General features: G+C 46.2%; 1 protein-coding gene across 3 annotated transcripts in view; it reads left to right on the forward strand.

Annotated features, from left to right (window-relative positions):
- Positions 1–20,735, forward strand: part of LOC144782607 (uncharacterized) — a 913,515-nt gene that overhangs the window by 415,764 nt on the left and 477,016 nt on the right. Inside the window, exon 1 of one of the 3 annotated variants that reach the window (XM_078661971.1) lies at positions 16,487–16,813. The exons of the other annotated variants lie outside the window; for them this stretch is intronic. The gene's annotated coding sequence lies outside the window, so the exon portion shown is untranslated. Of the gene's footprint in view, positions 1–16,486; positions 16,814–20,735 lie in introns of those variants that run through there. 3 annotated transcript variants of the gene reach the window in all.

The raw sequence follows: 20,735 nt of genomic DNA on the forward strand, positions 1-20,735 counted from the left end.
CTAGAAACTTTCTCGAATGTTCAAGGAAGGAATTAACTCCCCTGATTAGACAAGAAGGGATTTAGTTTCTGACAACCATAGAACATGACAACTTTGCTCTCCCCTAATCAAGAGTCAATCTCAAGAGTCGTGTGAGCACAAGGCAATTATTTTACTCAGTCAGTACGTGCATTCTTAGTCTCATCAGATTGTAGAGAAAAGGAAGAGACGGGCGTGTTCAATAAAAGATGTTATTTATTGATCAGTCTCTTTTCTCGTACAAGAGAAATGGATCGATATTATTGCAATACTTATTGTTAAGTAAAGTGCATACATTAGAAGCAATAGTATAAAATAATACTGTAAAAACATTGATATGGTTTCTGAGCCATATGATGTTTAAAATGATTAAAATATATTTACATACACATATACATTTGACTAAACGTACTCAACTGGTGTTTCTAAATACGCCTACCCCGTGTACCTGACCTAAGTCTAATGCGTGGGCGGGAATAGAAAGTTACAGTTTAAGTTAAGTTTGTTTTTGCCAAGTGAATAACTAAAGAATTCTCTAGGAGGGGTTATTCAGTTCTGTACCTGGAAGTTTAGGATGGATGAGGAATGGTATCTCTTTCTCTGCTCTCGATATTCCAGGCTGCCTGCGAGGGCTACCCGGAAGCGCCGGTGCTGGGTCTCTCGGCTTGAGATAGCAGCGCGTCTCTCAGCGCGTCAGGAAGGCGGGGCTGCTGCCTGCGGGGTCTGCTTCTGCTCTCGGCTTCGGCAAGTATGGCTGCTCCGTCTTGTCACCACGCGTGTCTTTGCATAGGGCAAGGTCGGCAATATTTATACCTTAAAGGTGCCGGGATTGACGTAAGGATGGACATAGGTACGTCAATAAAGATGTCATACGACTTGCTCGTTAGCACATTCTTTACTAAAGTTCTCTGTGAAATCAAAACAATGGCCGCACGGATTATCCAGGTTGTCATAGGTTTGATTTGTTATGAGAACGTCGTATGCCTTATCAGGGGCTGGAGGAATGTCGCTTGTCTAATTAGATCTCAAGCGTTATGACCTAATCAGATAACACGTTCCTGTGCCGTAGTGTGACTGCGTCAGATAACGGTATCTGCATCATGGGGGTTTTCTTGCCTCATGGGCTGACTGTTAGTTAACTTGATAGTTAGTTTAACCAGAATAGGGTCAGGAATAGGGGGACTGATTCAGAACCTATAGAAATACACGACACCCACTCCACGCTAACTATGGTCATATCTACTAATCTATGCATAGTATAACATAGTACAACATACTATAGAGTATAGTGTATACCTTACCACCCCAAAATACATAAATGCATTTCGAAATTTTCAAATATACTGAAAAATTGCAGTCATATATATTGTATGCACTTAAGCTATGAATTAAATGCAAAAGTAAACACGCATTTTATGCATTATTGCTTGTTGGTATATGAGAAATACACATGAAATGGCTCTTAATATGGCTATACAGAAAAAAAGTCGAAACCATTTCATCACATAAAATATATTGTGAACATACCAGCGGGCAGCTAAAGTCTATATAAAGTCTATAAAGTATCTAAAAAAATAGAAATCTTAGTTCTCTAGGAATAGTTTCTTACTTTAAGCAGAAGATCAGTGTCCCGGGAAAAAATATATAGAAAAATATTTTAGGGGCTTGCTGAAAAAAGTTGCTGTCCGTGAACTGGATTGTAATTGTTCATGTGACTTTATTGTTAAAGTTGAAGGCCGAATTCAGGGAACGCCGTGTGCGAGTTTACTCAAAAGTCTCTATTTCTGTTCCGGAGAGAACATCATATCATTCAGGCTTTCGAAAAAACTGTCAACAGCTTCATGGGAAAGTTCCTCTAAGTCGGAAATAGGGGTAACCATGCATTCGTGCGCATGATTGTCTCCATTGACATTCTGATTTGCATTGCTGACAGAAGGTCGTACCTGTTCGATGCTGCTTTCATCTTGAACTTCACTACTCTTCAATCGCAGTGGTGAAGATTCCAGGAATGCCGTCATCAGAATTGGCAGCCTTTGAGGGCAGCACAGTGCGTGAACCTTGGTAGGAACCAACAGTGTATCTGCATCCACCGGCGCATCCGATTGTAGCGTCAGACAGGTGTCTAACACGCATTCTTCTCCGCATAGCAGACACCTTAGTACAGGTAAAACACACCTTTGCCACATTGGTCGAAATGATAGAAACCAAGTCATGTTCAGGTCTCTAAGCCGGGAGAGTCCCAGGATTTTTGATATCCGGTCCCGGTATCCAATGGCTAGGATCGTTTCTTCCATTGTCGTCAGAGTTTGGTCTGTGACATGGGTTGCCATAACGAAAAATAAGGACTAGGAATAGGATTCCTGCAATTAGTCCCAGGATCAGGGGAAGTCCGCCAAAAATCGAATGGACGAAATCTGGAAAAATACCCAGTATGGCTTTGAATGGTGTTAATGCCATCGAAAATACTGTCTTAAATACCTTTGAGACCCCAGTGGTATCAGAAATATTTAAGATTTCGCTCAGGATTTCCGCGAAATGTACGGGGGAATTGGTTGATAATAATGTATGTATCTCTGCAGTCGTCCTTGCGACTTGTAGATCATACGTTTCTTTTGATGACGTGAGCCTTGTAGGCATCTGAAGAAGCACTGTTTTCATTCTGCTTAAAGTGTCTATTCGAATAGAAGTAATTTTCAAACTGGGCCATGCCCTCGCCTCCCTGTCTGGAAAGGAGCTGGGGAACAAAGAACGTCCACAGCACTTGACCTTCGCTGTTGTAGTTACTAGATAAGGAGTCCCGGGCATAAGACTGCAACATCTGTGGTCTACAATAAGAATGTAACTCCCATTATAGAGTCTTTGAAAGAATGGTTCTATTTCAGTTGCAGGTGCGCCTTGCTGGTGACATGAAAGGTTGTATGAATTCCCTTCACAGGCTCCGTGCAAACTAATACCGTTACATAGAAGCGTGCCGCTTAGTGACATAGCACAATTGTTGCCACTAAGAAACACTTTCTGTCCTTTATTACTGACACATGCATGTGAATAGGGCAGGTTCCATGTTGTTTTAAGGTACCCCTTTCCCAATTTCTCGTACATGCCAGCCTGTATATATTTTTGGCAGTATTGAAACCTGAAGGTTGAGTTTGGAATATTTATGATTCCGTGGATTATCCATTCACTGACAGGTCGTTCTGACATTGTCATTGGTAATCTTTCTAGTTTTTCAATGCTCAAGATTGTATAATCAGCACCCTTCTGCGCCATACCGATTTGTCTATCAGTAAGGTTAAAGATTTGGAATAGTGACGTTGTGTTGATTAAACGCCAAGGCACGTAGCCTGAACGCAGATTTTGTAACGTCCAGCCAAGCTGTACAATAGAACGCAATTGTGACTGACCATGTTGTAATAACAGTAAGTCTTGCGATAATATATCGATTGCTGAAGACACAATGCTGTCCAATGAAAAAATTCTGGAGGACAGAGTCATTAACCCATTGTCCACTACAGAAAGTGATTTTTCCAAATTAATACGGTCAATTTCCCGTATTCTTTCTGCTGTCTCAATTTGAGTAACCTTCCAGGCCTCATTGTATGCTGCATATACAGAGGCTGCTATGAAACGCTTTTGACGCTGTTTGCGTGGTCCCATTATGAAATCACGCAAGTCAGCACCATCAGTAAGTAAAGTTAGGTGTTGCTTAATTTCAGGCAGTGTGGAAGTTTGTAGCCATTGAAGGCATAATTTGCCCACACTGTAGGTTGTTATTATCCCTGGGTGATGTCTTTGGGGATATCTAGGGTCTGGCCTGGTCATTTTGAAACCCTGTGTTTTATTCAGGAATCTATCTTGACAGTTATTTGTATCTGTGGGCCAGATCAACCATTGTTTCCAATCAGGATGTGTTCTGTTTTGGTTAAGTATATGGTTTATGTCTATTTCTTCATCTGTATCAGAGTTATTGCTAAACATTGTTGGCTTTGGAATAGACAGGTTATTTAAATCTTTGATTTTGGCTAAGCCAAGACAGGTGGTTTGTTGAACAGTGTCATTTAAAAATATCATTTGTTCTGGGATCATGCAGGCTCTAAACAAAGCTTCTATACCCTGTACTTGCCATTCTTTTGTACCCCAAACACTTTTCAAATCAACATTTTTGTCCCAATAATTAAATCCAAAAGTATTCATTTGTTCAAAGAATAAGTCAGAATAAATCAATTTTGTGTTGGTTATCATGGTTTTGGTCCCTGTCTTGTTTGACAATTTAAAATAAAATGTTTCCGCATTACTTGTGTTAAAACCTGAAAAATATGAATATTTGCCATACACGGTTCTTGAGCTCCCTTTTGGAGGTGTAGCACAATGTTCCCATTGATTAAAATTTAAAACATTTCTAGGTTGTGCAGATTTATGCAAGAAATGGTTACCATAATGGTTATAGCAGTACATGCTGTCATAATTTGTAGAACCCTGCAAATAATCATGTTTTGTAAATTTAGCAGACATTACTAAGTCAGACATCATATTGTTAATACTTTCAAAGTCCCAATCATCAGCAAATGAGTTTGGTTTTGCAAAGTCACTCAAGGAGATCTTGATTTGGTGTGGATATTTCAGGATCTCGACCGGACCATAAATTTCATAGTCAGTGTTGTCCCAGGCTACCCCACCAGGTATTGGAATTGCTGTAAAATTGGCTGAAGAAAGTTCTGAAGAAAGTTCTCGTTTCTCGACGTGTGAAGATGTGTGTGGTTTGAGGACCAAGTTGATGTTCTGACTTGCTGTGTCCATTTTAGCATATTTTCCCTCAATGAAGCGTCCCAAGGTAAATACCATGATGAGCCAAAGTATGAGGATAAATGCACCAAAACCCACCCAAAATTCAATCCATGGAGAAATCAGATATGTTTCTTTTAGTTGTTTCAAAAGTTCCTTTGCTTTGTCTTTAAAGGATTTTGGTGATGGCTGTGTCTTTTGTTCACTGAAGCCGTCAGAGGAATCATCGAAGTTGATGAAGTAACCAGATGCAGTTCTATCAATTGTTCCAATTGGTTCAGGATTTTTGTTTCTTGCATTTTCACTTGGTACTTCTGTATAGATTGGTGTGTCTCTGCTAAATGTCTTTATTTGGGTTTTCAGAGGTCTTAGTTCTATTGCATTGTTGCATAGTCCTTGTTGTTCTTCTGTTGGCGTTTCGAATGTGATGAGCCTCTTTGATAGGACCTCTGTACTGGTAGCAAACCTTGGTGTTCTGCTACTTATTGGGAGTCCACTTGGCCTACCGTTGGTTATCGGCCACATGTTGTGGTTTTACCAGGTCGATGGATACAACTCGGTTCTCCTTTTTTCCAGCAAGTGGCGGTAGTACAACTGATCTTGTCCCGTTGACAGACAATACAGGAACTGCTTTTCAGTAAGAAGGCCCAAATTCCTTCTTTACCGCGATCTTCTCCCTGACTAGATCCCCGACTTTTGGAATCCAGACAGGTCTTGCTGGGACAGGTGGTGAATCTTCAGTGGTCGTTGGCTGTTGTTTCAACTGTATGTTGCTCAGGTCTTTTCTTGTTTTGTTTAAGTCCTGCAAAATAGCCAAACGGTCTTTGACATCAAAGCTTTTTTCTGTTACCACTGAAGTCTGACTATCAAGGTCAGAGATCAACATCCTAGTTCCGAATAATAATTCGTACGGACTGAATCCCTTCAGAGAATTTCTTGGCAAGTTATTTAGACTACGTTGGACACTTATTAGATGTTTGACCCACCCAGCTCCCGAACCTAATACCTTTGCCGTTATAGATTGCTTTATGTCACGGTTTTTTCTTTCAACAATTCCGTTCCCCTCAGGGTGAAATGGACAAGAGTACCGCAATTGCACGCCCATGCTGACCATGGCCTCCTTATAAGCCCGAGAGCTAAAAGCAGGACCATTGTCCGAATGCAGAATGCCAATTGCGTATGTGCCGATAAAGACCCGCAAATCTTTTATAACAGTTCTGGCGTCAGCCGTTCGCTGGGGCCACATCCATATGAATCTCGTGCATGAGTCCACTGCGACCAAGATATATTTATAGTTACTGTCCCTTTGTAAGGGACCGCAGTGGTCTAGATAAACACAGGCTAATGGTTTATCCGAGATTAGAAGGGGCGTCTGTGCTGGACGTCTCACAGTTGATACTTTCATTTTTTGACATATTTCACATGCTAGAACATAGTTCCTTGTTTGTCTTCTCATTTGCGGCCACCAGTATCTCTGTTTTAATAATGATACTGTGGCTGAGACGCCAGCATGGGTAGAAGCAAGCCCTTCGTGTGCCGCTATTATTAGTCCTAATCTGTGTTCCATGTTTGGAATTGCCCTATCCCCCACTCCAGGGATTTGAGCAAAAGGAACATTGTTTTCATCTGTTATGTATGAGTACTTTAATGGAAAGCCTTTAGGGAGTGGTTCTATCGAATCCTTTTCAGAAGCGCTGACAGCTTGTAATATTTCGCTGTCTATTTTTGTTTTTGACCGGGTGATGGCAGCTACGGAAGCCGTTTGCACAGCTGCCTTCGCGGCCTCATCAGCCAATGAATTCCCTGCAACGTGAACGCCATCACGTTGATGACTCAGTGTATGTATCACGTGAGTCTTTGGTAGTTCTTTTTGTAAAAGAGCTACTTGTTCCCATAGCATTTTATGCTTGATTGTGCCTCCTTTCGCATCCTTGAAACCATTTTGAAGCCAGATCTGCAAGTATTCATTATAAGATTGAACGCAATAATACGAATCGCACACTATGAGTGTAGGGAATTCTCGATCGGTATTTTCAAGCGCCATCTTGAATGCTAGTAATTCAGCTCGCTGAGCTGTGCAATCTCCTAGAGATTGGGTCTTAGTTAGGGTTGGTTTAAATTTCCCTTCGTGCCAACGACCTTTAACAATCGCGCACGCAGCACTGTAAGCTTGTTTACCCCCTACTGCGGGTTGTGCTGATCCGTCTGTATATATTATACAGCCGTATTGGTCTAGAGGCAGAATTTCGGTTGGCAGAGGACATTCGAATTCATATTGTAGAAATTCTTGTGTTTTTAAGTAAGGATCAAATTCGTACACCACGTCTGTTGCAGCAAGAGAGTTAGCCCATTGTATCCATCTCGGATGGAGTGCTTTCGCATTTGGAATGCTTGCCTTTGTTACCGCCTCTAAGGCTGGTATTGGTGTCACGATTATTATTCGTTTACCTTGTGCCAGGGCTCGTTCTTTTGCTATAGCTGTCTGTGTTGCTGTAAGAATTTTTTCCGTTGGGCTAAATTTCATTTCAGCCTTAGTGTACAAGTGCGATTTGAATGCAATTGGTACCTTATCTCCCTCATTAGAGGTTAGGTATGTGAATCCGCATCTCCCTGGGATGACTCGGATCACAAGGTTGCGTGTATTATCACGGGTTTCTAATTTTGTTTTAATTAGCATGTCTGTTTGTAAGGATCTCAAAATTTCTGTGTGTGCTTGAGTCCAACTGGATCTTTTAAAGTCTGGTTTAATTAGATCATAAAGGGGTTTGACCCTTTCTGCGTAATTTGCAATATATGTTCTTCCGAAATTTAGGAAGCCTAGAATTGACTGTAGGTTTTTTAGTGTTTTAGGAGCTTGGATTACGGCACATTTCTCTAGGAAATTGTCTGCCAGGCTTTTGCCTTCACTTGATAACTCATATCCTAAGAATAGGACCGTCAGATGGGCAATTCTGGACTTTTTGAAGTTGAATTTGTAACCCTCTGCAGCGAAACCAAGTATTATGGTGTTCACTCTTTTCAAGTGAGTCTCCAAGTCATCATCTGTTAAGTAAATGTCATCGACATAAGATAATGCTTCATCATCATATAGTTGTAGTAATTCTGTTACTCTTGCTGAGAATACCCCCGGGCTGTTCTTGTACCCCTGGGCTAACCGACAGAATTGTTTTTGAGTGCCATTTTACTGAGAATGCAGTTAAATATCTGCTCTCTGGTGCTATGTTTTGACAAAAGAATCCGTTGGAGATGTCCAAGGTTGTTTTGTATTTTTTGCGCACTATGTTATTCATTAGTGCAGCACTGTGTGAGTTTTGCACTGCAAAAGTTTTGCAACATGTGTTAAGGTGTCGGTAATCCAAAACTAGACGGTACGAATTGTCTGGTTTGGAGACCGGAAACAAAGGATTGTTCATTTGTGAGGTGCAAGTTTCAATCACCCCCTGGTATTCTAGCTGATCTAGTATTTCATTTACTTGTTTTTTAGCTTCTTGCTTAATTGGGTACTGCCTTTGTGCAGTAGGTTGTGATTTTAACTGGATTTTGTGAGGAGGAGAATCCTCATCCCATCCTACATGATTTTTATATAAAGCAGGTGCTAAGGCCACTGCCCACTTTCTAGCAAGTGTATATTTTTTATGAATCGGTATTTGATTCGAGAAGGCAGGCATAATTACTTCTTCGCCATGAGGGCACTCCCTGACAAACTCTGGTGGCCAGTCTTTTTCAGCTAGAAGTATGTCATAACCCTTTGAGAGGTTATCCCAAAATAGTCCCCTTATTTTCCTAGTCTTATCTCCCTCTATACGTAATGTTATCTCGTATATTTTGTGGGGCTTGCTAACTCTGGTATCTGCAGTTTCCACTTGAAGATATTCATTCGTGTCCACTGTCTCCAGATGATCCATCAGGACTTTGCGAGCTATGCTCACCTCTGCTGCGCTGTCTAGCATTGTCTGAGCCCATTCTCCGTTTTTCAGTTGTGTCCTCAGTATTCTCGGCATTGTTAACTACCTTGATACTGGCTACCTTCTTTTTTTGAAATTGTGATTTCTTTTTCAGTTGAGCAGGTTCCTTGTCTTTGGACTTGGCGTGCTCTTCTGATCGTCCTCTTCTTTCCGATTTCTGCGAGGAAGTCTGAAAAGATTGAGAGGGACGTGTATCAATGTCTTGATATCTATCAGGTTTTTTAATATTATCCCTATTTCTAAGGTTATATCTATTCCCAGAGGGTTCACTCTGAGGTGACCTTTGTCTCGGGTTTGGAGATTTCTCTCTTCGCCTAGGAGACCTTCCTCTGGACTGGAATTTCTTTTCTTTAGGATTGGATTGTTTGTTTCCATCCCAGTTCTTTTTTGGTGAATTATTATTATTAAAAAATATTTTTTCTGGACTTGTAGTCAGTTGCGGTTTTACTGGTATTCCACCTAGACTATCTCTGCCTAGTTCTTCATAGGATTTTTCTATGATTCTGGCAATTTCAGCTGGTTGGTCTGCTATATCTGTCTCTTTTAACCTCTGGCGGATCGCCACGTTTGCTGCTTCACCCTTTATGTTGGCTAGTAATATAGCCGAGACCTGCTTGAAGTCTTTTAGTAATTTCATACCAAGAGTTAAAGCAGGTTCTGGACCGTATTCATCTTGAATTTTTTTAGCACATCTGGTATTACCGAAATGGATGGAACACCGTGCGTTTTTGTGTAGATGGAAGCAAAGACTGTACCCCAAGTGTCACAGTCCTCAATGTGTGGTGCGATTCCCATTGGGAGACATATAGTCAGAATTCTGTGTTTTTCTAATGGGGTGGTGTCAGGAAACACCGCCTCTATTTGGGTAATTTTCTGTGCCAACCAGAATGGTATCTGTTCCCGTTTAGCTGGAACTTTACCTAGGCAGGATTGGATGTTCTGTGGTGTAATTTTATTTGTGTTCCCCTGGTGAGGGGTCAGCTGTGGAAGTTTAATCGCTGGCTGAATTGTTGAAGTCCGCATTACATACTGAACTAATTGTCTGTGAATTTTTAGTAGTTGTTTTAGCTGTATTAACAGCTCTGCTGCAGGCATTCTTTCGATGTCTGGATATGGTGTGTATCCGGCTAGGACCGGCCACGTTGCTCCTGGTCTTCCTAAAGGACCGAGCCTTGTAATGTGATTATTATGTTTTAGGGCGCCATCAAATAAGAGCAAATGCTCTTGGAATTTGAGTGGTACTTCCACTTCCTCGAAAGGAGTGTACTCATTAGGAGGTTCCTCTACTTTGTAATAGTGGAAGTACTTTGTTATAGTATTAGCTGCTGGAAAATGTATCCATGTATAGTATACCTCTGTCTGCCGATATTCGTGTGCCTCGATTACGAATATGACTGTGCCACCTCTAGGTGTCAGTCCATTTTCTATAAGTTTTAAGGTTATAGATCTCCTTTTGGCGACCGGAATGAGTATTATATCCGCGTCTGCTGCTTGCATGGTAGCATCAGCATCTGCTATTTCAGTAGCTAATCTAGTAACCTCTCGTTCTTCATCGCTGTCCATTTTGCTGACAGGATGGTATTATGTTTATTTGCAGATCAGGTTTCTTTATGGAAACAGAGATTAGATGCACAATATTTTGGAACTGTTTTATCCTTCAACGTTGACTAGACCAAGAACCATACATAGGAGTTCCCTCCTGCGAGGTTTTGGAGGATATTATAACCTTTCACCCACTCCAGACGTCTTTGGAGTATTTGGGAAAAGGGGTCTGAGTGAGAAAGCACGACTGAGTTACTCTAAATGTCTTACGTTAGTTTTATCGCCCTTTCCAAACGCGTTGGGCGCCATGTAGTGTAGCTCCTATTTTCCCAATAGGCTCTGCGCATTGGAATAGTACCTACAGCAGTAAAGGCCTAGGCCAGACGTTAACTAGGTCTACTACTGTCGATACTAGACTTAATTTTTGGGTTTGCCAGCTAAGCTCAGAGTTCGCTAGAAACTTTCTCGAATGTTCAAGGAAGGAATTAACTCCCCTGATTAGACAAGAAGGGATTTAGTTTCTGACAACCATAGAACATGACAACTTTGCTCTCCCCTAATCAAGAGTCAATCTCAAGAGTCGTGTGAGCACAAGGCAATTATTTTACTCAGTCAGTATGTGCATTCTTAGTCTCATCAGATTGTAGAGAAAAGGAAGAGACGGGCGTGTTCAATAAAAGATGTTATTTATTGATCAGTCTCTTTTCTCGTACAAGAGAAATGGATCGATATTATTGCAATACTTATTGTTAAGTAAAGTGCATACATTAGAAGCAATAGTATAAAATAATACTGTAAAAACATTGATATGGTTTCTGAGCCATATGATGTTTAAAATGATTAAAATATATTTACATACACATATACATTTGACTAAACGTACTCAACTGGTGTTTCTAAATACGCCTACCCCGTGTACCTGACCTAAGTCTAATGCGTGGGCGGGAATAGAAAGTTACAGTTTAAGTTAAGTTTGTTTTTGCCAAGTGAATAACTAAAGAATTCTCTAGGAGGGGTTATTCAGTTCTGTACCTGGAAGTTTAGGATGGATGAGGAATGGTATCTCTTTCTCTGCTCTCGATATTCCAGGCTGCCTGCGAGGGCTACCCGGAAGCGCCGGTGCTGGGTCTCTCGGCTTGAGATAGCAGCGCGTCTCTCAGCGCGTCAGGAAGGCGGGGCTGCTGCCTGCGGGGTCTGCTTCTGCTCTCGGCTTCGGCAAGTATGGCTGCTCCGTCTTGTCACCACGCGTGTCTTTGCATAGGGCAAGGTCGGCAATATTTATACCTTAAAGGTGCCGGGATTGACGTAAGGATGGACATAGGTACGTCAATAAAGATGTCATACGACTTGCTCGTTAGCACATTCTTTACTAAAGTTCTCTGTGAAATCAAAACAATGGCCGCACGGATTATCCAGGTTGTCATAGGTTTGATTTGTTATGAGAACGTCGTATGCCTTATCAGGGGCTGGAGGAATGTCGCTTGTCTAATTAGATCTCAAGCGTTATGACCTAATCAGATAACACGTTCCTGTGCCGTAGTGTGACTGCGTCAGATAACGGTATCTGCATCATGGGGGTTTTCTTGCCTCATGGGCTGACTGTTAGTTAACTTGATAGTTAGTTTAACCAGAATAGGGTCAGGAATAGGGGGACTGATTCAGAACCTATAGAAATACACGACACTACGGTGTACTGCAGCTTGGCCCTCTCCACGGTGTACTGCAGCCTGGCCCTCTCCAGGGTGCACAGCAGCCTGGTCCTCTCCAGGGTGTACTGCATCCTGGACCTCTCCAGGATGCACAGCAGCCTGGCCCTCCTCAAGGTGTATGGCAGCCTGGCCCTCTCCAGGGTGTACGGCAACCTGGCCCTCTCTAGCGGTGTACGGCAGCTTGGCCCTCCTCAAGGTGTATGGCAGCTTGGCCCTCTCCAGGATGTATGGCAGCCTGGCCCTCTCCAGGGTGTAATACAGCCTGGCCCTCTCCAGGGTGTACGGCAGCCTGGCCCTCTCCGCAGTGTAATACAGCTTGGCCCTCTCCAGGGTGTACGGCAGTCTGGCCCTCTCCAGGGTGTAATACAGCCTGGCTCTCACGTGGTGTACAGCAGCCTGGCCATCTCAGTGGTGTACGCCAGCCTGGCCCTCTCCACGGTGTACGGCAGCCTGGCCCTCTCCGTGGTGTACTGCAGCTTGACCCTCTCCACGGTGTATGGCAGCCTACCCCTCTCCAGGGTGTAATGCAGCCTGGTCCTCTCCAGGGTGTACTGCAGCCTGGCCCTCTCTAGCGGTGTACCCCAGCCTGGCTCTCCCCGCGGTGTACGTCATCCTGGCCCTCTCCACAGTGTACGCCAGCCTGGCCCTCTCCAGTGTGTACACCAGCCTGGCCCTCTGCAGGGTGTACGCCAGCCTGGCCCTCTCCAGGGTGTACAGCAACCTGGCTCTCTCCGCGGTGTAAGGCAGCCTTGCCCTCTCAGTGGTGTACGGCAGCCAGCAGAGAACCCCTGGCCTTCTCTAGCGGTGTACCTCAGCCTGGCTCTCACCGCGGTGTATGGCAGCCTGGCCCTCTCCACGGTGTATGGCAGCCTGGCCCTCTCTGTGGTGTACACCAACCTGGCCCTGTCCGCGGTGTATGGCAGCTTGGCCCTCTCCGCGTTGTACGGCACCCTTGCCCTGTATAGCGGTGTACGTCAGCCTGGCTCTCACTGTGGTGTATGGCAGCCTGGCTCTCTCTGTGGTGTACGTCAGCCTGGCCCTCTGTGTGGTGTATGGCAGCCCGGCCCTATCCAGGGTGTACAGCAGCCTGGCCCACTCCAGGGTGCACGGAGCCTGGCCCTCTCTAGCGGTGTACATCAGCTTGGCCCTCATCATGATGTACGGCAGCCTGGCTCTCCCCACAATGTACAATACCCTGGCCCTCTCCAAGGTGTTCTGCAGCCTGGCCCTCTCCACGGTGTATGGCAACCTGGCCCTCTCGCGGTGTACGTCAGCCTGGTACTCACCGCGGTGTACAGCAGCCTGGCCCTCTCCACAGTGTACTGCAGCCTGGTCCTCTCCAGTGAAGCATGGAAGCCGGGCCCTCTCCACAGTGTACGGCAGCCTGGCCCTTTCTAGTGCTGTACGGCAGCCTGGCCTTCTCCGCGGTGTACTGCAGCCTAGCCCTCTCTAGCAGTGTACTTCAGCCTGGCTCTCACCCGGTGTACTGCAGCCTGGCCCTCTCCCTAGTGGACGTCAGCCTGGCCCACTCTGTGGTGTACGGCAGCCTGGCCCTCTCTAGGGTGTACGGCAGCCTGGTCCTCTCCAGGGTGTACTGCAGCCTGGTCCTCTCCAGGGTGTACGGCAGCCTGGCCCTCTCGAGCGGTGTACGGCAGCCTGGTCCTCCTCAAGGTGTATGGCAACCTGGCCCTCTCCGCAGTGTGCGATACCCTGGCCCTCTCCACAGTGCACTGCAGCCTGACCCTCTCCACAGTGTTCGGCAACCTGGCCTTCTCCGTGGAGTACGACAGCCTGGCCCTCTCCGCGGTGTACGGCAGCCTGGCCCTCTCTAACGGTGTACGTCAGCCTGGCTCTCACTGTGGTTTACGGCAGCCTCGCCCTCTCCAGTGGTGTACGGCAGCCTTGCCCTCTCCACGGTGTACGGCAGCCTGGCCCTCTCTAGCTGTGTACGGCAGCCTGGCCCTCTCTGTGATGTACAGCATCCTGACCCTCTCTAGAGCTGTACGGCAGCCTGGCCCCCTCCACGGTGTCCGGCAGCCTGGCCCTCTCTAGCGGTGTACGGCAGCCTGGCCCTCTCCAGGATGTACGGCAGCCTAGCCCTCCTCACAGTGCACGGCAGCCTGGCCCTCGCCACAGTTTATGGCAGCCTGGTCCTCTCCAAGGTGTACGGCAGCCTGGCCCTCTCCAAGGTGTACGGCAGCCTGGCCCTCTCCAAGGGTGTACAGCAGTCTGGCCCTCTCCACGGTGTACGGCGCCTGGCCCTCTCCAAAGTGTACTGCAGCCTGGCCCTCTCCAGGCTGCACAGCAGCCTGGCTCTCCTCACGGTGTATGGCAGCCTGGCCCTCTCCAGGGTTTACGGCAGCTTGGCCCTCTCTAGAGGTGTATGGCAGCCTGGCCCTCCTCAAGGTGTATGGCAGCCTGGCCCTCTCTAGCGGTGTACGGCAGCCTGGACCTCCTCAAGGTGTATGGCAGATTGGCCCTCTCCACGGTGTACTGCAGCCTGGCCCTCTCCACTGTGTAATACAGCCTGGCCCTCTCCAGGGTGTACGGCAGCCTGGCCCTCTCCGCGGTGTAATACAGCCTGGCCCTCTCTCGGGTGTACGGCAGCCTGGCCCTCTCCAGGGTGTAATACAGCCTGGCTCTCACAGCGGTGTACAGCAGCCTGGCTATCTCAGTGGTGTTTGTCAGCCTGGCCCTCTCCACGGTGAACGTCAGCCTGGCCCTCTCCATGGTGTACAGCAGCAGGGCCCTCTCAACGGTGTACGGCAGCCAGCAGAGAACCCCTGGGCACAGCGTGTGTTGTGTGTTTGTGTGTGCACGTGAACGTGCTACAGACAGGCCCTTAATCGCTTTGCATACCCGCCAACTCACACAGTGCCATAGTGTGACACACGATATCGGCTCCCATTACACGATCACCCAGTGAGGAGCCGATATCACACTGTGGTAGGGAAAATGAGTTGAAAACCACTGTAAATAGTGGTTTTCCAGCTTGTGTTTGAGAGGCTCTGAACTGCCAACGTCCATTAAGGGGTGTGCAAACACCCCAGACATCGGCCCCAGTCTCAGTGAGCTTTTTTGGGAGGGAGAAGAGGGACTTGTGGGCGGGGTGGGGTTCAAAAGGGCCTCCTAGGCACTTCTAGGCATGAGGCCCGCCCCTTGGCGACTCTGCCCCCTCCTCACACTGTGAGATTGTTCTACTCATTGGCAGGTATGGCTTTGTGTCTCAGGGGGGCCTAGAGATGTGCATTGCCTCACAACGGTGCTGCAGCTGCCCAGGAGTCACCTCGTGTACCCTCCATAGTGCGAAGCTAGCCGACCACTCGCAGGAGTGAAGGAAGGGGGTACTCTCAGTGATAGCAGACAAGGACTGCCATGGACTTTCTCGTACTCATACACAGACCCTTTCTCTCACACGCACCTCTTAGGGTATTCGGTATATACTCACTCTCAACCTTAGAAGCAACATATAGGGCTGTGGTCCGTCCTCCAGTTCTATACCATGACATATTCCTTATGAGGTCACTTGGGACCTGCCTTTGTGTGTGCCAGAGACTGAGGGTCAGATTTACAAGCCCCATGCGCCGCCGGTGCATCACGTTGCGTGACACACCGGTGGCGCAGCCTGCTAAGGGATCTTTACAAGCACAGGTAAAGTCACCCTGTGTGACTTAACCTGTGCTTGTAAATATCGCCCCTCTTCACGCAACACTTTGCGTGTTAGGGGCGGGACATGGGTGTTGCTGTGCACGCAACACCCATGTCCACTGATGTATTTCCAGATTTACGAGAAATCGTGAACCTGGAAATGCGTCAGTTTGCTGCGCCACCATAGGGGTGGCGTAGCCAAGCGAAACGAGGAGAAATGTTTTAATTTCTCCTGGTTTTTTCCTCTTTCAATGTGTGCTGCATTCTACAGCACGCATTGAAAGAGGAAAATTCCTGCAGTGATTGCTTTTGTGCAGAAATGGGCCCCTTCCTTCACAAAAGCAATCTCCCCATCGCGCAGGCATCCTTGCACCATAGTGCAAGGGTGCCTGCGCCGGTGCATGGCATTAGTTTCTGTGCCAGCGCTGGGGAGAGCACAGGAATGTGACATATCATTGTATATATGTCGCATTCCTGTGCTCTGAAAGTGCTACAGCTTGGTGCAGCCAAAGGGCTTACGGTGCCGCGCTGCAGAACTTTCTTGTAGATCTGCCCCTTAGTGCTTCTGTCTTTCACTCACTCCTCTGATGCATTCATCCATTGCATCGAAACCTATCCTTTCTAAATCACACCGTCATCTCTTACTTTGACGGAGTTATTCTCGTGGCGAACTGTGTGGAGGTGCTTCCCCAGGAGCCGCAGGAAAGTGAGGCTCTCCTGGCCGGTCTAATGATCCAGTAAAAATTCTGTGGATCCGCCGAAGATTATGCCCCACAAGTGACATCGCATTGCAGCGGAACCCCTCGGGAATTGTCCGGTATGTGGCAGTGCTGGGTCCCATAACTGACAAGCCGGCAACGCAGCTCTCCGGCCTCACTGGCATGCAAAATGGCGGCTGGGCTGAGCCGCAACTTACCCTGAGGCGGAGGAAGTCGGAGCGCGCTCTGTGATTGAGGCAGCGCTGCCCCCTAAACAGAGGTATCCTGAGTGTGAGCTGGTGTGAGAGCGGCTCCCCGCACCCCCAGAGGGCGCCTGCTATCGGAGTTCTGCGGTGAGGGGTTGCGGTTGGAGCTTCACCTGGCATCGGATGACGGAGTTATTCTCGTGGTGAACTGTGTGGAGGTGCTGTCCCCAGGCGCTGTAACAAGTGAGGTGCGTGTCTGTCCGCGCTGGGAGTGTATGGGCTGTGACGGATCAGCGCTCCTGGCTCATGTGGCGGGGTGGGCTGATTAGCAAACAGACCGTTCTAGCAGATGGCTGTGGAGCATTATTATTGCGGTGCTAACCCCGAGATTAGTAGCGGAGCTGATCTCCTGGACGTGGAGTCTGGTCAAATTGCTAAAAATTGACTGGGAGCATTGCGGGGCATGTGGACTGGTGGTACCATACTCTCCCTCAGTGACTGTCTGTGACATAAGTGCAACTCAGGTTGCCAAGTGCCGGAGTCAACGCTGGAATGATAGTGTTGATAGCTACTTATTACCACCTACGGGCTTTTTGTCAGTTGCAGGGATGCTGGCAAGTTGGTTAGGAGGAGCGCTTCATTGCAAAGCTGTTTTCATCTCCACTGTGATCTCCTCGTGGGTGGTGCCTGACCCTAGAATGGCAGCTAGGTGGGGACCGGTCTGGTCCGGAGTTGTGCAATTGTTATCTGAGGCTGAATCAATATGGCTTTGTCCCGGTCCCAGCCTTAACATATGCTGAGTGTCCCTCTGGGCTCTTACAGTCGCTGTACTGCACAACCCATTGAGGAATCACTTGTCTCCTTATCCAATATAATAAACACAGCAAGCAAGAGGTGTTAGAGGAAAGAAATGCCCAGAAGCACTGTACATTATGGAAACAGAAGCTCTTTATTGTTCCCGGAGTCTTTATTTGCGAATTGCATTTATGGGGATTCTTTCTGCATTATTTATCACCACAATGTTGCTCAATGATAGATCTGGACATGGCACACCCCCCCTGCCTGACCTCAAGATGGCCGCTTCAGTTGGTCTCTCCACGATGCGCCACCACTCCTGGACAATAGAACGGGTCATCAACCTGATCTTAACCACTTCCCTCACCTGACCTTGAGCCTGCTCTCCCCTAATACAGGTACTCTTTGAACTTTACCTCGACAGTAGAGACCTGCATTTGACCGATGCCAGGTGGAGCTACCTGTTAGCTGAAGAGGAGACGGGCTGTGGATCCCCCCTCGGCCATCACCTACCCAGCCGGACATTGGGCAGACGTTCTTTCGTCTCTCGGTTGTATCTCCCTCCTACCCCCTCACCCTACCCCCTTTCACCTCCATGCTCCATGCTCCCTTCTTCCTGCCTTCTATCCCTTTAATGTTTTTCTGTTGAGACCTAGCTATTTGACCGATGCCCGGTGGAGCTACCTGATAGCTGAAGAGGAGATGGGCTGCGGATTCCCCCTCAGCCGTCACCTACCCAGCCGGACCTTGGGCAGACCTTCCATTTGTATCTCTGATATATCTTTACCCTACCCCCTTCTTCCCCTTCCCCCTTCCCCTTCTCACTCCATTTTCCTTTTCTTCTACGCTCCTTGAATGTTTTTACTGGTATCATTGGTAATATGTAACTGTTGTAAGTTTGCAACTATGTGGACCCTTATGTAAAGCGCTCTGATACCCTCTGGTCTAGCCAGTGCTATATAAAACTATTTAAATAAATAAATACATAAATTCCTTCAGACTCATGCACCTATCCACCACCCGTACATATCCACCATCTGTGCAAACACCCCCCACTCCATACAAAACAAACACCCCCCATTCATCTACCTCCCTTCTGGTTGTCTAGCTGTAGCCTTTCACACACCGACGCCTGCACACAGCAGCAAGTTTGTGTATCAGTTATGATTTAGATGCGGATGTATGCACACATAAATCCATGTGTGGCATAATTTCTGCAGTAGTGGTGTCTGCACACACATCAATGAGTGTGTGGTATCATTTATGCAGTAGTTGCTTGTTTCTGCACACATTAATGAGTGTGTGGCATCATTTATGCAGTAGTTGCATGTGCCTGCACACATTAATGAGTGTGTGGCATAATTTATGCAGTAGTTGTGTGTGTCTACACACATCAATATGTGTGTGGCATCATTTATGCAGTAGTTGCGTGTGTCTACACAGATCAATTAGTGTGTGGTCCTGTTTATGCAGTAGTTGCATCTGTCTGCATGCACATCAATGAGTGTGCATTATTTATGCAGTAGTTTTGTGTGTCTACACACATCAATGACTGTGTAGTCCTGTTTATGCAGAAGTTGTGTATGTCTACAGACACACCAGTGAGTGTGGCATCATTTATGTAACAGTTGTGTATGTCTACACACACCTCAATGAGTGTGTGGCATAATTTATGAGGTAGTTGCATGTGTCTGCACACACATCAATGAGTGTGTGGCATCATGTATGCAGTAGTTGTGCATGCCTATGCACACATCAATGAGTGTGTGCCATCATTTATACAGTAGTTGTGTGTGTCTGCACACACATCAATGAATGTGTGGCATCATTTATGCAGTAGTTGTGCATGCCTACGCACACATCAATGAGTGTGCGCCATAATTTATACAGTAGTTGTGTGTGTCTGCACACACATCAATGAGTGTGTGGTCCTGTTTATGCAGTAGTGGCGTGAGTCTACACACATCAATGAGTGTGTCACATTTATGCTGTGCACCCACACATCAATGGGTGTGTTATCATTTATTAAGTAGCTGCGTGTGTCTTTACATCAATGAGTGTGTGCCAGCATTTATTCAGTAGTTGCAAGTTTCTGTAGTGTGTGGCATCACATCAATGAGTGTGCAATTTACGCTGTAGTTGTGTGTGTTTACACACACACATAAATGAGTGTTTGCCATTTATTGAATAGTTGTGTGTGTCTACACCCACATAAATGAATGTGTGGCACCATTTAATCAGTAGTTGTGAGTGTCTGCACTCACACCAATGAGTGTGTGGCGTCATTTATGAGGTAGTTGCACGTGTCTACACACACATCAATTAGTGTGTGGCATAATTTATGCAGCAGTTGGGTATGTCTACACACACACACACACACACTCATGAGTGTGTGGCATCATTTATGTAGTAGTAGTGTATGTCTACACACATCAATCAGTGTGTGGCACCGTTTATGCACTAGTTGTGTGTATCTACACAGGTCAGTGAGTGTGTGGCATCATTTATGCAGTAGTTGCATGTGTCTGCACATCCATCAGTGATTGTGTGGCATCATATCTGTAGTATTTGCATGTGCCTACACACACATCAATGAGTATGCAGCACCATGTATGCAGTAATTGTGTATCTACACACAAATAAATTCGAGTGGCACCATTTATTCAGTAGTTGTGTATGTCTACACACACATCAATGAGTGTGTAGCACCATTTAATTTGTAGTTGTGGATGTCTACACACAAATCAATGAGTGTGTGGCATAATTTTATTCAGTAGTTGCATGTGTCTACACACATTAATACATGTGTGGTCCTGTTTCTTCAGTAGTTGCATGTACTGCACACTCATAAATGAATGTGTGGCATCATATATGCAGTAGTTGTGTATGTCTACACACATCAATGAGTGTTTGGCATCATTTATTGGTATCATTTATGCAGACGTTGCGTGTTTCTACACACATCAATGAGTGTGTGGCATCATTTATGGAGTAGTGGTGTATGTCTACACAAACACAACATCAATGAGTGTGTGGCATCGGTAATGCAGTAGTTATGTATGCCTAAACGCAGATCAATGAGTGTGTGGCATAATTTATCCAGTAGTTGCGTGTGTATGTACAGACATCAATGAGTGTGTGGTCCTGTTTATGCAGTGGTTGCGTGTGTCTACACACACATCAATGAGTGTGTGGCATCATCTATGCACTAGTTGTGTGTGTCTACACACATCAGTGAGTGTGTGGCATCATTTATGCATAGTTGCATGTTTCTACACACATCAATGAGTGTGTGGCATCAGTTATGCAGTAGTTGCATGTCTACACACATCAGTGAGTGTGTAGTTCCGTTTTAGCAGTTTTTGCATATGTCTG

This window comes from Lissotriton helveticus, chromosome 9 (assembly GCF_964261635.1).
Source record: "Lissotriton helveticus chromosome 9, aLisHel1.1, whole genome shotgun sequence".
Classification (NCBI taxonomy): domain Eukaryota; kingdom Metazoa; phylum Chordata; class Amphibia; order Caudata; family Salamandridae; genus Lissotriton; species Lissotriton helveticus.